Source organism: Chiloscyllium punctatum, chromosome 49 (assembly GCF_047496795.1).
Source record: "Chiloscyllium punctatum isolate Juve2018m chromosome 49, sChiPun1.3, whole genome shotgun sequence".
Lineage (NCBI taxonomy): Eukaryota > Metazoa > Chordata > Chondrichthyes > Orectolobiformes > Hemiscylliidae > Chiloscyllium > Chiloscyllium punctatum.
In genome coordinates, this window is record NC_092787.1 from 4,029,384 (window position 1) to 4,044,780 (window position 15,397).

Consider the following 15,397-nt stretch of genomic DNA (forward strand, 5'->3'; position numbering starts at 1 on the left):
GTGGCTGAAACAGAGGGGCAGAAACAGAGGGGCTGAAACAGAGGGGCTGAATCGGAGGGGCTGAAACAGAAGGGCTGAAACAGAGGGGCTGAAACAGAGGGCAAGAAACAGAGGGGCTGAAACAGAGGGGCTGAAACAGAGGGGCAGAAACAGAGGGCGAGAAACAGAGGGGCTGAATCAGAGGGGCTGAATCGGAGGGGCTGAAACAGAGGGGCTGAAACAGAGGGCGAGAAACAGAGGGGCTGAATCAGAGGGGCTGAATCAGAGGGGCTGAAACAGAGGGGCTGAAACAGAGGGCGAGAAACTAAGGGACTGAATCAGAGGGGCTGAAACAGAGGGGCTGAAACAGACGGGCTGAAACAGAGAGCCTGAAACAGAGGGGCTGAAACAGAGGGGCTGAAATAGAGGGGCTGAAACAGAGGGGCTGAAACAGAGGGCGAGAAACTAAGGTACTGAATCAGAGGGGCTGAAACAGAGGGGCTGAAACAGACGGGCTGAAACAGAGAGCCTGAAACAGAGTGGCTGAAACAGAGGGGCTGAAATAGAGGGTCTGAAACAGAGGGGCTGAATCAGAGGGGCTGAAACAGAGGGGCTGAATCAGAGGGGCTGAAACAGAGGGGCTGAAACAGAGGGCGAGAAACAGAGAGGCTGAAACAGAGGGCAAGAAACAGAGGGGCTGAAACAGAGGGCGAGAAACAGAGGGGCTGAATCAGAGGGGCTGAAACAGAGGGGCTGAAACAGAGGGCGAGAAACAGAGGGGCTGAAACAGATGGCGAGAAACAGAGGGGCTGAAACAGAGGGCGAGAAACAGAGGGGCTGAATCAGAGGGGCTGAAACAGAGGGCGAGAAACAGAGGGGCTGAAACAGAGGGCGAGAAACAGAGGGGCTGAAACAGAGGTGCTGAAACAGAGGGTGAGAAACAGAGGGGCTGAAACAGAGGGGCTGAAACAGAGGGGCTGAAACAGACGGGCTGAAACAGAGAGCCTGATACAGAGTGGCTGAAACAGAGGGGCTGAAATAGAGGGTCTGAAACAGAGGGGCTGAATCAGAGGGGCTGAAACAGAGGGGCTGAATGAGAGGGGCTGAAACAGAGGGCGAGAAACAGAGCGGCTGAAACAGAGGGGCTGAATCAGAGGGGTTGAAACAGAGGGGCTGACAAAGAGGGCGAGAAACAGAGAGACTGAAACAGAGGGCGAGAAACAGAGGGGCTGAAACAGAGGGCGAGAAACAGAGGGGCTGAAACAGAGGGGCTGAAACAGAGGGTCTGAAACAGAGGGCGAGAAACAGAGGGGCTGAAACAGATGTGGAGAAACAGAGGGGCTGAAACAGAGGGCGAGAAACAGAGAGGCTGAATCAGAGGGGCTGAAACAGAGGGCGAGAAACAGAGGGGCTGAAACAGAGGGCGAGAAACAGAGGGGCTGAAACAGAGGTGCTGAAACAGAGGGTGAGAAACAGAGGGGCTGAAACAGAGGGCGAGAAACAGAGGGGCTGGAACAGAGGGGCTGAAACAGAGGGGCTGATTCAGAGGGGCTGAAACAGAGGGGCTGAATCAGAGGGGCTGAAACAGAGGGCGAGAAACAGAGGGGCTGAAACAGAGGGCGAGAAACAGAGGAGCAGAAACAGAGGGCGAGAAACAGAGGGGCTGAAACAGAGGGGCTGAAACAGAGAGTGCGAAACAGAGGGGCTGAAACAGAGGGCGAGAAACAGAGGGGCTGAAACAGAGGTCGAGAAACAGAGGGGCTGAAACAGAGGGCAAGAAACAGAGGGGCTGAAACCGAGTGGCTGAAACAGAAGGGCTGAAACAGAGGGGCTGAAACAGAGGGCGAGAAACAGAGGGGCTGAATCAGAGGGGCTAAATCAGAGGGGCTGAAACAGAGGGCCTGAATCAGAGGGGCTGAAACAGAAGGCGAGAAACAGAGGGGCTGAAACAGAGGGCGAGAAACAGAGGGGCAGAAACAAAGGGCGAGAAACAGTGGGGCTGAAACAGAGGGCCTGAAACAGAGGGCAAGAAACAGAGGGGCTGAAACAGAGGGCGAGAAACAGAGGGGCTGAAACAGTGGGGCTGAAGCAGAGGGGCTGAAACAGTGGGCGAGAAACAGAGGGGCTGAAACAAAGGGCGAGAAACAGAGGGGCTGAAACAGAGGGGCAGAAACAGAGGGGATGAAACTGAGGGGCTGAATCGGAGGGGCTGAAACAGAGGGGCTGAAACAGAGGGGCTGAAACAGAGGGCAAGAAACAGAGGGGCTGAAACAGAGGGGCTGAAACAGAGGGGCAGAAACAGAGGGCGAGAAACAGAGGGGCTGAATCAGAGGGGCTGAATCAGAGGGGCTGAATCAGAGGGGCTGAAACAGAGGGGCTGAAACAGAGGGCGAGAAACTAAGGTACTGAATCAGAGGGGCTGAAACAGAGGGGCTGAAACAGAGGGGCTGAAACAGACGGGCTGAAACAGAGAGCCTGAAACAGAGTGGCTGAAACAGAGGGGCTGAAATAGAGGGTCTGAAACAGAGGGGCTGAATCAGAGTGGCTGAAACAGAGGGGCTGAATCAGAGGGGCTGAAACAGAGGACGAGAAACAGAGGGGCTGAAACAGAGGGGCTGAATCAGAGGGGCTGAAACAGAGGGGCTGAAACAGAGGGCGAGAAACAGAGAGGCTGAAACAGAGGGCGAGAAACAGAGGGGCTGAAACAGGGGGCGAGAAACAGAGGGGCTGAAACAGAGGGGCTGAAACAGAGGGTCTGAAACAGAGGGCGAGAAACAGAGGGGGTGAAACAGATGGCGAGAAACAGAGGGGCTGAAACAGAGGGCGAGAAACAGAGGGGCTGAATCAGAGGGGCTGAAACAGAGGGCGAGAAACAGAGGGGCTGAAACAGAGGGCGAGAAACAGAGGGGCTGAAACAGTGGGGCTGAAGCAGAGGGGCTGAAACAGTGGGCGAGAAACAGAGGGTCTGAAACAAAGGGCGAGAAACAGAGGGGCTGAAACAGAGGGGCAGAAACAGAGGGGATGAAACTGAGGGGCTGAATCGGAGGGGCTGAAACAGAGGGGCTGAAACAGAGGGGCTGAAACAGAGGGCAAGAAACAGAGGGGCTGAAACAGAGGGGCTGAAACAGAGGGCGAGAAACTAAGGGACTGAATCAGAGGGGCTGAAACAGAGGGGCTGAAACAGACGGGCTGAAACAGAGAGCCTGAAACAGAGGGGCTGAAACAGAGGGGCTGAAATAGAGGGGCTGAAACAGAGGGGCTGAAACAGAGGGCGAGAAACTAAGGTACTGAATCAGAGGGGCTGAAACAGAGGGGCTGAAACAGACGGGCTGAAACAGAGAGCCTGAAACAGAGTGGCTGAAACAGAGGGGCTGAAATAGAGGGTCTGAAACAGAGGGGCTGAATCAGAGGGGCTGAAACAGAGGGGCTGAATCAGAGGGGCTGAAACAGAGGGGCTGAAACAGAGGGCGAGAAACAGAGAGGCTGAAACAGAGGGCAAGAAACAGAGGGGCTGAAACAGAGGGCGAGAAACAGAGGGGCTGAATCAGAGGGGCTGAAACAGAGGGGCTGAAACAGAGGGCGAGAAACAGAGGGGCTGAAACAGATGGCGAGAAACAGAGGGGCTGAAACAGAGGGCGAGAAACAGAGGGGCTGAATCAGAGGGGCTGAAACAGAGGGCGAGAAACAGAGGGGCTGAAACAGAGGGCGAGAAACAGAGGGGCTGAAACAGAGGTGCTGAAACAGAGGGTGAGAAACAGAGGGGCTGAAACAGAGGGGCTGAAACAGAGGGGCTGAAACAGACGGGCTGAAACAGAGAGCCTGATACAGAGTGGCTGAAACAGAGGGGCTGAAATAGAGGGTCTGAAACAGAGGGGCTGAATCAGAGGGGCTGAAACAGAGGGGCTGAATGAGAGGGGCTGAAACAGAGGGCGAGAAACAGAGCGGCTGAAACAGAGGGGCTGAATCAGAGGGGTTGAAACAGAGGGGCTGACAAAGAGGGCGAGAAACAGAGAGACTGAAACAGAGGGCGAGAAACAGAGGGGCTGAAACAGAGGGCGAGAAACAGAGGGGCTGAAACAGAGGGGCTGAAACAGAGGGGCTGAAACAGAGGGCGAGAAACAGAGGGGCTGAAACAGATGTGGTGAAACAGAGGGGCTGAAACAGAGGGCGAGAAACAGAGAGGCTGAATCAGAGGGGCTGAAACAGAGGGCGAGAAACAGAGGGGCTGAAACAGAGGGCGAGAAACAGAGGGGCTGAAACAGAGGTGCTGAAACAGAGGGTGAGAAACAGAGGGGCTGAAACAGAGGGCGAGAAACAGAGGGGCTGGAACAGAGGGGCTGAAACAGAGGGGCTGATTCAGAGGGGCTGAAACAGAGGGGCTGAATCAGAGGGGCTGAAACAGAGGGCGAGAAACAGAGGGGCTGAAACAGAGGGCGAGAAACAGAGGAGCAGAAACAGAGGGCGAGAAACAGAGGGGCTGAAACAGAGGGGCTGAAACAGAGAGTGCGAAACAGAGGGGCTGAAACAGAGGGCGAGAAACAGAGGGGCTGAAACAGAGGTCGAGAAACAGAGGGGCTGAAACAGAGGGCAAGAAACAGAGGGGCTGAAACCGAGTGGCTGAAACAGAAGGGCTGAAACAGAGGGGCTGAAACAGAGGGCGAGAAACAGAGGGGCTGAATCAGAGGGGCTAAATCAGAGGGGCTGAAACAGAGGGCCTGAATCAGAGGGGCTGAAACAGAAGGCGAGAAACAGAGGGGCTGAAACAGAGGGCGAGAAACAGAGGGGCAGAAACAAAGGGCGAGAAACAGTGGGGCTGAAACAGAGGGCCTGAAACAGAGGGCAAGAAACAGAGGGGCTGAAACAGAGGGCGAGAAACAGAGGGGCTGAAACAGTGGGGCTGAAGCAGAGGGGCTGAAACAGTGGGCGAGAAACAGAGGGGCTGAAACAAAGGGCGAGAAACAGAGGGGCTGAAACAGAGGGGCAGAAACAGAGGGGATGAAACTGAGGGGCTGAATCGGAGGGGCTGAAACAGAGGGGCTGAAACAGAGGGGCTGAAACAGAGGGCAAGAAACAGAGGGGCTGAAACAGAGGGGCTGAAACAGAGGGGCAGAAACAGAGGGCGAGAAACAGAGGGGCTGAATCAGAGGGGCTGAATCAGAGGGGCTGAATCAGAGGGGCTGAAACAGAGGGGCTGAAACAGAGGGCGAGAAACTAAGGTACTGAATCAGAGGGGCTGAAACAGAGGGGCTGAAACAGAGGGGCTGAAACAGACGGGCTGAAACAGAGAGCCTGAAACAGAGTGGCTGAAACAGAGGGGCTGAAATAGAGGGTCTGAAACAGAGGGGCTGAATCAGAGTGGCTGAAACAGAGGGGCTGAATCAGAGGGGCTGAAACAGAGGACGAGAAACAGAGGGGCTGAAACAGAGGGGCTGAATCAGAGGGGCTGAAACAGAGGGGCTGAAACAGAGGGCGAGAAACAGAGAGGCTGAAACAGAGGGCGAGAAACAGAGGGGCTGAAACAGAGGGCGAGAAACAGAGGGGCTGAAACAGAGGGGCTGAAACAGAGGGTCTGAAACAGAGGGCGAGAAACAGAGGGGGTGAAACAGATGGCGAGAAACAGAGGGGCTGAAACAGAGGGCGAGAAACAGAGGGGCTGAATCAGAGGGGCTGAAACAGAGGGCGAGAAACAGAGGGGCTGAAACAGAGGGCGAGAAACAGAGGGGCTGAAACAGTGGGGCTGAAGCAGAGGGGCTGAAACAGTGGGCGAGAAACAGAGGGTCTGAAACAAAGGGCGAGAAACAGAGGGGCTGAAACAGAGGGGCAGAAACAGAGGGGATGAAACTGAGGGGCTGAATCGGAGGGGCTGAAACAGAGGGGCTGAAACAGAGGGGCTGAAACAGAGGGCAAGAAACAGAGGGGCTGAAACAGAGGGGCTGAAACAGAGGGCGAGAAACTAAGGGACTGAATCAGAGGGGCTGAAACAGAGGGGCTGAAACAGACGGGCTGAAACAGAGAGCCTGAAACAGAGGGGCTGAAACAGAGGGGCTGAAATAGAGGGGCTGAAACAGAGGGGCTGAAACAGAGGGCGAGAAACTAAGGTACTGAATCAGAGGGGCTGAAACAGAGGGGCTGAAACAGACGGGCTGAAACAGAGAGCCTGAAACAGAGTGGCTGAAACAGAGGGGCTGAAATAGAGGGTCTGAAACAGAGGGGCTGAATCAGAGGGGCTGAAACAGAGGGGCTGAATCAGAGGGGCTGAAACAGAGGGGCTGAAACAGAGGGCGAGAAACAGAGAGGCTGAAACAGAGGGCAAGAAACAGAGGGGCTGAAACAGAGGGCGAGAAACAGAGGGGCTGAATCAGAGGGGCTGAAACAGAGGGGCTGAAACAGAGGGCGAGAAACAGAGGGGCTGAAACAGATGGCGAGAAACAGAGGGGCTGAAACAGAGGGCGAGAAACAGAGGGGCTGAATCAGAGGGGCTGAAACAGAGGGCGAGAAACAGAGGGGCTGAAACAGAGGGCGAGAAACAGAGGGGCTGAAACAGAGGTGCTGAAACAGAGGGTGAGAAACAGAGGGGCTGAAACAGAGGGGCTGAAACAGAGGGGCTGAAACAGACGGGCTGAAACAGAGAGCCTGATACAGAGTGGCTGAAACAGAGGGGCTGAAATAGAGGGTCTGAAACAGAGGGGCTGAATCAGAGGGGCTGAAACAGAGGGGCTGAATGAGAGGGGCTGAAACAGAGGGCGAGAAACAGAGCGGCTGAAACAGAGGGGCTGAATCAGAGGGGTTGAAACAGAGGGGCTGACAAAGAGGGCGAGAAACAGAGAGACTGAAACAGAGGGCGAGAAACAGAGGGGCTGAAACAGAGGGGCTGAAACAGAGGGCGAGAAACAGAGGGGCTGAAACAGATGTGGAGAAACAGAGGGGCTGAAACAGAGGGCGAGAAACAGAGAGGCTGAATCAGAGGGGCTGAAACAGAGGGCGAGAAACAGAGGGGCTGAAACAGAGGGCGAGAAACAGAGGGGCTGAAACAGAGGTGCTGAAACAGAGGGTGAGAAACAGAGGGGCTGAAACAGAGGGCGAGAAACAGAGGGGCTGGAACAGAGGGGCTGAAACAGAGGGGCTGATTCAGAGGGGCTGAAACAGAGGGGCTGAATCAGAGGGGCTGAAACAGAGGGCGAGAAACAGAGGGGCTGAAACAGAGGGCGAGAAACAGAGGAGCAGAAACAGAGGGCGAGAAACAGAGGGGCTGAAACAGAGGGGCTGAAACAGAGAGTGCGAAACAGAGGGGCTGAAACAGAGGGCGAGAAACAGAGGGGCTGAAACAGAGGTCGAGAAACAGAGGGGCTGAAACAGAGGGCAAGAAACAGAGGGGCTGAAACCGAGTGGCTGAAACAGAAGGGCTGAAACAGAGGGGCTGAAACAGAGGGCGAGAAACAGAGGGGCTGAATCAGAGGGGCTAAATCAGAGGGGCTGAAACAGAGGGCCTGAATCAGAGGGGCTGAAACAGAAGGCGAGAAACAGAGGGGCTGAAACAGAGGGCGAGAAACAGAGGGGCAGAAACAAAGGGCGAGAAACAGAGGGCCTGAAACAGAGGGCAAGAAACAGAGGGGCTGAAACAGAGGGCGAGAAACAGAGGGGCTGAAACAGTGGGGCTGAAGCAGAGGGGCTGAAACAGTGGGCGAGAAACAGAGGGGCTGAAACAAAGGGCGAGAAACAGAGGGGCTGAAACAGAGGGGCAGAAACAGAGGGGATGAAACTGAGGGGCTGAATCGGAGGGGCTGAAACAGAGGGGCTGAAACAGAGGGGCTGAAAGAGAGGGCAAGAAACAGAGGGGCTGAAACAGAGGGGCTGAAACAGAGGGGCAGAAACAGAGGGCGAGAAACAGAGGGGCTGAATCAGAGGGGCTGAATCAGAGGGGCTGAATCAGAGGGGCTGAAACAGAGGGGCTGAAACAGAGGGCGAGAAACTAAGGTACTGAATCAGAGGGGCTGAAACAGAGGGGCTGAAACAGAGGGGCTGAAACAGACGGGCTGAAACAGAGAGCCTGAAACAGAGTGGCTGAAACAGAGGGGCTGAAATAGAGGGTCTGAAACAGAGGGGCTGAATCAGAGTGGCTGAAACAGAGGGGCTGAATCAGAGGGGCTGAAACAGAGGGCGAGAAACAGAGGGGCTGAAACAGAGGGGCTGAATCAGAGGGGCTGAAACAGAGGGGCTGAAACAGAGGGCGAGAAACAGAGAGGCTGAAACAGAGGGCGAGAAACAGAGGGGCTGAAACAGAGGGCGAGAAACAGAGGGGCTGAAACAGAGGGGCTGAAACAGAGGGTCTGAAACAGAGGGCGAGAAACAGAGGGGCTGAAACAGATGTGGAGAAACAGAGGGGCTGAAACAGAGGGCGAGAAACAGAGAGGCTGAATCAGAGGGGCTGAAACAGAGGGCGAGAAACAGAGGGGCTGAAACAGAGGGCGAGAAACAGAGGGGCTGAAACAGAGGTGCTGAAACAGAGGGTGAGAAACAGAGGGGCTGAAACAGAGGGCGAGAAACAGAGGGGCTGGAACAGAGGGGCTGAAACAGAGGGGCTGATTCAGAGGGGCTGAAACAGAGGGGCTGAATCAGAGGGGCTGAAACAGAGGGCGAGAAACAGAGGGGCTGAAACAGAGGGCGAGAAACAGAGGAGCAGAAACAGAGGGCGAGAAACAGAGGGGCTGAAACAGAGGGGCTGAAACAGAGAGTGCGAAACAGAGGGGCTGAAACAGAGGGCGAGAAACAGAGGGGCTGAAACAGAGGTCGAGAAACAGAGGGGCTGAAACAGAGGGCAAGAAACAGAGGGGCTGAAACCGAGTGGCTGAAACAGAAGGGCTGAAACAGAGGGGCTGAAACAGAGGGCGAGAAACAGAGGGGCTGAATCAGAGGGGCTAAATCAGAGGGGCTGAAACAGAGGGCCTGAATCAGAGGGGCTGAAACAGAAGGCGAGAAACAGAGGGGCTGAAACAGAGGGCGAGAAACAGAGGGGCAGAAACAAAGGGCGAGAAACAGTGGGGCTGAAACAGAGGGCCTGAAACAGAGGGCAAGAAACAGAGGGGCTGAAACAGAGGGCGAGAAACAGAGGGGCTGAAACAGTGGGGCTGAAGCAGAGGGGCTGAAACAGTGGGCGAGAAACAGAGGGGCTGAAACAAAGGGCGAGAAACAGAGGGGCTGAAACAGAGGGGCAGAAACAGAGGGGATGAAACTGAGAGGCTGAATCGGAGGGGCTGAAACAGAGGGGCTGAAACAGAGGGGCTGAAACAGAGGGCAAGAAACAGAGGGGCTGAAACAGAGGGGCTGAAACAGAGGGGCAGAAACAGAGGGCGAGAAACAGAGGGGCTGAATCAGAGGGGCTGAATCAGAGGGGCTGAATCAGAGGGGCTGAAACAGAGGGGCTGAAACAGAGGGCGAGAAACTAAGGTACTGAATCAGAGGGGCTGAAACAGAGGGGCTGAAACAGAGGGGCTGAAACAGACGGGCTGAAACAGAGAGCCTGAAACAGAGTGGCTGAAACAGAGGGGCTGAAATAGAGGGTCTGAAACAGAGGGGCTGAATCAGAGTGGCTGAAACAGAGGGGCTGAATCAGAGGGGCTGAAACAGAGGGCGAGAAACAGAGGGGCTGAAACAGAGGGGCTGAATCAGAGGGGCTGAAACAGAGGGGCTGAAACAGAGGGCGAGAAACAGAGAGGCTGAAACAGAGGTCGAGAAACAGAGGGGCTGAAACAGAGGGCGAGAAACAGAGGGGCTGAAACAGAGGGGCTGAAACAGAGGGTCTGAAACAGAGGGCGAGAAACAGAGGGGGTGAAACAGATGGCGAGAAACAGAGGGGCTGAAACAGAGGGCGAGAAACAGAGGGGCTGAATCAGAGGGGCTGAAACAGAGGGCGAGAAACAGAGGGGCTGAAACAGAGGGCGAGAAACAGAGGGGCTGAAACAGAGGGCGAGAAACAGAGGGGCTAAAACAGAGGGGCTGAAACAGAGGGGCTGAAACAGAGGGCGAGAAACAGAGGGGCTGAAACAGATGTGGAGAAACAGAGGGGCTGAAACAGAGGGCAAGAAACAGAGAGGCTGAATCAGAGGGGCTGAAACAGAGGGGCTGAAACAGAGGGCGAGAAACAGAGAGGCTGAAACAGAGGGCGAGAAACAGAGGGGCTGAAACAGAGGGCGAGAAACAGAGGGGCTGAAACAGAGGGGCTGAAACAGAGGGTCTGAAACAGAGGGCGAGAAACAGAGGGGGTGAAACAGATGGCGAGAAACAGAGGGGCTGAAACAGAGGGCGAGAAACAGAGGGGCTGAAACAGATGGCGAGAAACAGAGGGGCTGAAACAGAGGGGCTGAATCAGAGGGGCTGAAACAGAGGGCGAGAAACAGAGGGGCTGAAACAGAGGGCGAGAAACAGAGGGGCTGAAACAGTGGGGCTGAAGCAGAGGGGCTGAAACAGTGGACGAGAAACAGAGGGTCTGAAACAAAGGGCGAGAAACAGAGGGGCTGAAACAGAGGGGCAGAAACAGAGGGGATGAAACTGAGGGGCTGAATCGGAGGGGCTGAAACAGAGGGGCTGAAACAGAGGGGCTGAAACAGAGGGCAAGAAACAGAGGGGCTGAAACAGAGGGGCTGAAACAGAGGGCGAGAAACTAAGGGACTGAATCAGAGGGGCTGAAACAGAGGGGCTGAAACAGACGGGCTGAAACAGAGAGCCTGAAACAGAGGGGCTGAAACAGAGGGGCTGAAATAGAGGGGCTGAAACAGAGGGGCTGAAACAGAGGGCGAGAAACTAAGGTACTGAATCAGAGGGGCTGAAACAGAGGGGCTGAAACAGACGGGCTGAAACAGAGAGCCTGAAACAGAGTGGCTGAAACAGAGGGGCTGAAATAGAGGGTCTGAAACAGAGGGGCTGAATCAGAGGGGCTGAAACAGAGGGGCTGAATCAGAGGGGCTGAAACAGAGGGGCTGAAACAGAGGGCGAGAAACAGAGAGGCTGAAACAGAGGGCAAGAAACAGAGGGGCTGAAACAGAGGGCGAGAAACAGAGGGGCTGAATCAGAGGGGCTGAAACAGAGGGGCTGAAACAGAGGGCGAGAAACAGAGGGGCTGAAACAGATGGCGAGAAACAGAGGGGCTGAAACAGAGGGCGAGAAACAGAGGGGCTGAATCAGAGGGGCTGAAACAGAGGGCGAGAAACAGAGGGGCTGAAACAGAGGGCGAGAAACAGAGGGGCTGAAACAGAGGTGCTGAAACAGAGGGTGAGAAACAGAGGGGCTGAAACAGAGGGGCTGAAACAGAGGGGCTGAAACAGACGGGCTGAAACAGAGAGCCTGATACAGAGTGGCTGAAACAGAGGGGCTGAAATAGAGGGTCTGAAACAGAGGGGCTGAATCAGAGGGGCTGAAACAGAGGGGCTGAATGAGAGGGGCTGAAACAGAGGGCGAGAAACAGAGCGGCTGAAACAGAGGGGCTGAATCAGAGGGGTTGAAACAGAGGGGCTGACAAAGAGGGCGAGAAACAGAGAGACTGAAACAGAGGGCGAGAAACAGAGGGGCTGAAACAGAGGGCGAGAAACAGAGGGGCTGAAACAGAGGGGCTGAAACAGAGGGGCTGAAACAGAGGGCGAGAAACAGAGGGGCTGAAACAGATGTGGAGAAACAGAGGGGCTGAAACAGAGGGCAAGAAACAGAGAGGCTGAATCAGAGGGGCTGAAACAGAGGGGCTGAAACAGAGGGCGAGAAACAGAGAGGCTGAAACAGAGGGCGAGAAACAGAGGGGCTGAAACAGAGGGCGAGAAACAGAGGGGCTGAAACAGAGGGGCTGAAACAGAGGGTCTGAAACAGAGGGCGAGAAACAGAGGGGTTGAAACAGATGGCGAGAAACAGAGGGGCTGAAACAGAGGGCGAGAAACAGAGGGGCTGAATCAGAGGGGCTGAAACAGAGGGCGAGAAACAGAGGGGCTGAAACAGAGGGCGAGAAACAGAGGGGCTGAAACAGTGGGGCTGAAGCAGAGGGGCTGAAACAGTGGACGAGAAACAGAGGGTCTGAAACAAAGGGCGAGAAACAGAGGGGCTGAAACAGAGGGGCAGAAACAGAGGGGATGAAACTGAGGGGCTGAATCGGAGGGGCTGAAACAGAGGGGCTGAAACAGAGGGGCTGAAACAGAGGGCAAGAAACAGAGGGGCTGAAACAGAGGGGCTGAAACAGAGGGCGAGAAACTAAGGGACTGAATCAGAGGGGCTGAAACAGAGGGGCTGAAACAGACGGGCTGAAACAGAGAGCCTGAAACAGAGGGGCTGAAACAGAGGGGCTGAAATAGAGGGGCTGAAACAGAGGGGCTGAATCAGAGGGGCTGAAACAGAGGGGCTGAATCAGAGGGGCTGAAACAGAGGGGCTGAAACAGAGGGCGAGAAACAGAGAGGCTGAAACAGAGGGCAAGAAACAGAGGGGCTGAAACAGAGGGCGAGAAACAGAGGGGCTGAATCAGAGGGGCTGAAACAGAGGGGCTGAAACAGAGGGCGAGAAACAGAGGGGCTGAAACAGATGGCGAGAAACAGAGGGGCTGAAACAGAGGGCGAGAAACAGAGGGGCTGAATCAGAGGGGCTGAAACAGAGGGCGAGAAACAGAGGGGCTGAAACAGAGGGCGAGAAACAGAGGGGCTGAAACAGAGGTGCTGAAACAGAGGGTGAGAAACAGAGGGGCTGAAACAGAGGGGCTGAAACAGAGGGGCTGAAACAGACGGGCTGAAACAGAGAGCCTGATACAGAGTGGCTGAAACAGAGGGGCTGAAATAGAGGGTCTGAAACAGAGGGGCTGAATCAGAGGGGCTGAAACAGAGGGGCTGAATGAGAGGGGCTGAAACAGAGGGCGAGAAACAGAGCGGCTGAAACAGAGGGGCTGAATCAGAGGGGTTGAAACAGAGGGGCTGACAAAGAGGGCGAGAAACAGAGAGACTGAAACAGAGGGCGAGAAACAGAGGGGCTGAAACAGAGGGCGAGAAACAGAGGGGTGAAACAGAGGGGCTGAAACAGAGGGGCTGAAACAGAGGGCGAGAAACAGAGGGGCTGAAACAGATGTGGAGAAACAGAGGGGCTGAAACAGAGGGCAAGAAACAGAGAGGCTGAATCAGAGGGGCTGAAACAGAGGGCGAGAAACAGAGGGGCTGAAACAGAGGGCGAGAAACAGAGGGGCTGAAACAGAGGTGCTGAAACAGAGGGTGAGAAACAGAGGGGCTGAAACAGAGGGCGAGAAACAGAGGGGCTGGAACAGAGGGGCTGAAACAGAGGGGCTGATTCAGAGGGGCTGAAACAGAGGGGCTGAATCAGAGGGGCTGAAACAGAGGGCGAGAAACAGAGGGGCTGAAACAGAGGGCGAGAAACAGAGGAGCAGAAACAGAGGGCGAGAAACAGAGGGGCTGAAACAGAGGGGCTGAAACAGAGAGTGCGAAACAGAGGGGCTGAAACAGAGGGCGAGAAACAGAGGGGCTGAAACAGAGGTCGAGAAACAGAGGGGCTGAAACAGAGGGCAAGAAACAGAGGGGCTGAAACCGAGTGGCTGAAACAGAAGGGCTGAAACAGAGGGGCTGAAACAGAGGGCGAGAAACAGAGGGGCTGAATCAGAGGGGCTAAATCAGAGGGGCTGAAACAGAGGGCCTGAATCAGAGGGGCTGAAACAGAAGGCGAGAAACAGAGGGGCTGAAACAGAGGGCGAGAAACAGAGGGGCAGAAACAAAGGGCGAGAAACAGTGGGGCTGAAACAGAGGGCCTGAAACAGAGGGCAAGAAACAGAGGGGCTGAAACAGAGGGCGAGAAACAGAGGGGCTGAAACAGTGGGGCTGAAGCAGAGGGGCTGAAACAGTGGGCGAGAAACAGAGGGGCTGAAACAAAGGGCGAGAAACAGAGGGGCTGAAACAGAGGGGCAGAAACAGAGGGGATGAAACTGAGGGGCTGAATCGGAGGGGCTGAAACAGAGGGGCTGAAACAGAGGGGCTGAAACAGAGGGCAAGAAACAGAGGGGCTGAAACAGAGGGGCTGAAACAGAGGGGCAGAAACAGAGGGCGAGAAACAGAGGGGCTGAATCAGAGGGGCTGAATCAGAGGGGCTGAATCAGAGGGGCTGAAAGAGAGGGGCTGAAACAGAGGGCGAGAAACTAAGGTACTGAATCAGAGGGGCTGAAACAGAGGGGCTGAAACAGACGGGCTGAAACAGACGGGCTGAAACAGAGAGCCTGAAACAGAGTGGCTGAAACAGAGGGGCTGAAATAGAGGGTCTGAAACAGAGGGGCTGAATCAGAGTGGCTGAAACAGAGGGGCTGAATCAGAGGGGCTGAAACAGAGGGCGAGAAACAGAGGGGCTGAAACAGAGGGGCTGAATCAGAGGGGCTGAAACAGAGGGGCTGAAACAGAGGGCGAGAAACAGAGAGGCTGAAACAGAGGGCGAGAAACAGAGGGGCTGAAACAGAGGGCGAGAAACAGAGGGGCTGAAACAGAGGGGCTGAAACAGAGGGTCTGAAACAGAGGGCGAGAAACAGAGGGGGTGAAACAGATGGCGAGAAACAGAGGGGCTGAAACAGAGGGCGAGAAACAGAGGGGCTGAATCAGAGGGGCTGAAACAGAAGGCGATAAACAGAGGGGCTGAAACAGAGGGCGAGAAACATAGGGGCTGAAACAGTGGGGCTGAAGCAGAGGGGCTGAAACAGTGGGCGAGAAACAGAGGGTCTGAAACAAAGGGCGAGAAACAGAGGGGCTGAAACAGAGGGGCAGAAACAGAGGGGATGAAACTGAGGGGCTGAATCGGAGGGGCTGAAACAGAGGGGCTGAAACAGAGGGGCTGAAACAGAGGGCAAGAAACAGAGGGGCTGAAACAGAGGGGCTGAATCAGAGGGGCAGAAACAGAGGGGCTGAAGCAGAGGGCGAGAAACTAAGGTACTGAATCAGAGGGGCTGAAACAGAGGGGCTGAAACAGAGGGGCTGAAACAGACGGGCTGCAACAGAGAGCCTGAAACAGAGTGGCTGAAACAGAGGGGCTGAAATAGAGGGTCTGAAACAGAGGGGCTGAATCAGAGTGGCTGAAACAGAGGGGCTGAATCAGAGGGGCTGAAACAGAGGGCGAGAAACAGAGGGGCTGAAACAGAGGGGCTGAATCAGAGGGGCTGAAACAGAGGGGCTGAAACAGAGGGCGAGAAACAGAGAGACTGAAACAGAGGGCAACAAACAGAGGGGCTGAAACAGAGGGCGAGAAACAGAGGGGCTGAAACAGAGGGGCTGAAACAGAGGGGCTGAAACAGAGGGCGAGAAACGGAGGGGCTGAAACAGATGGCGAGAAACAGAGGGGCTGAAACAGACGGCGAGAAACAGAGGGGCTGAAACAGAGGTGCTGAAACAGAGGGTGAGAAACAGAGGGGCTGAAACA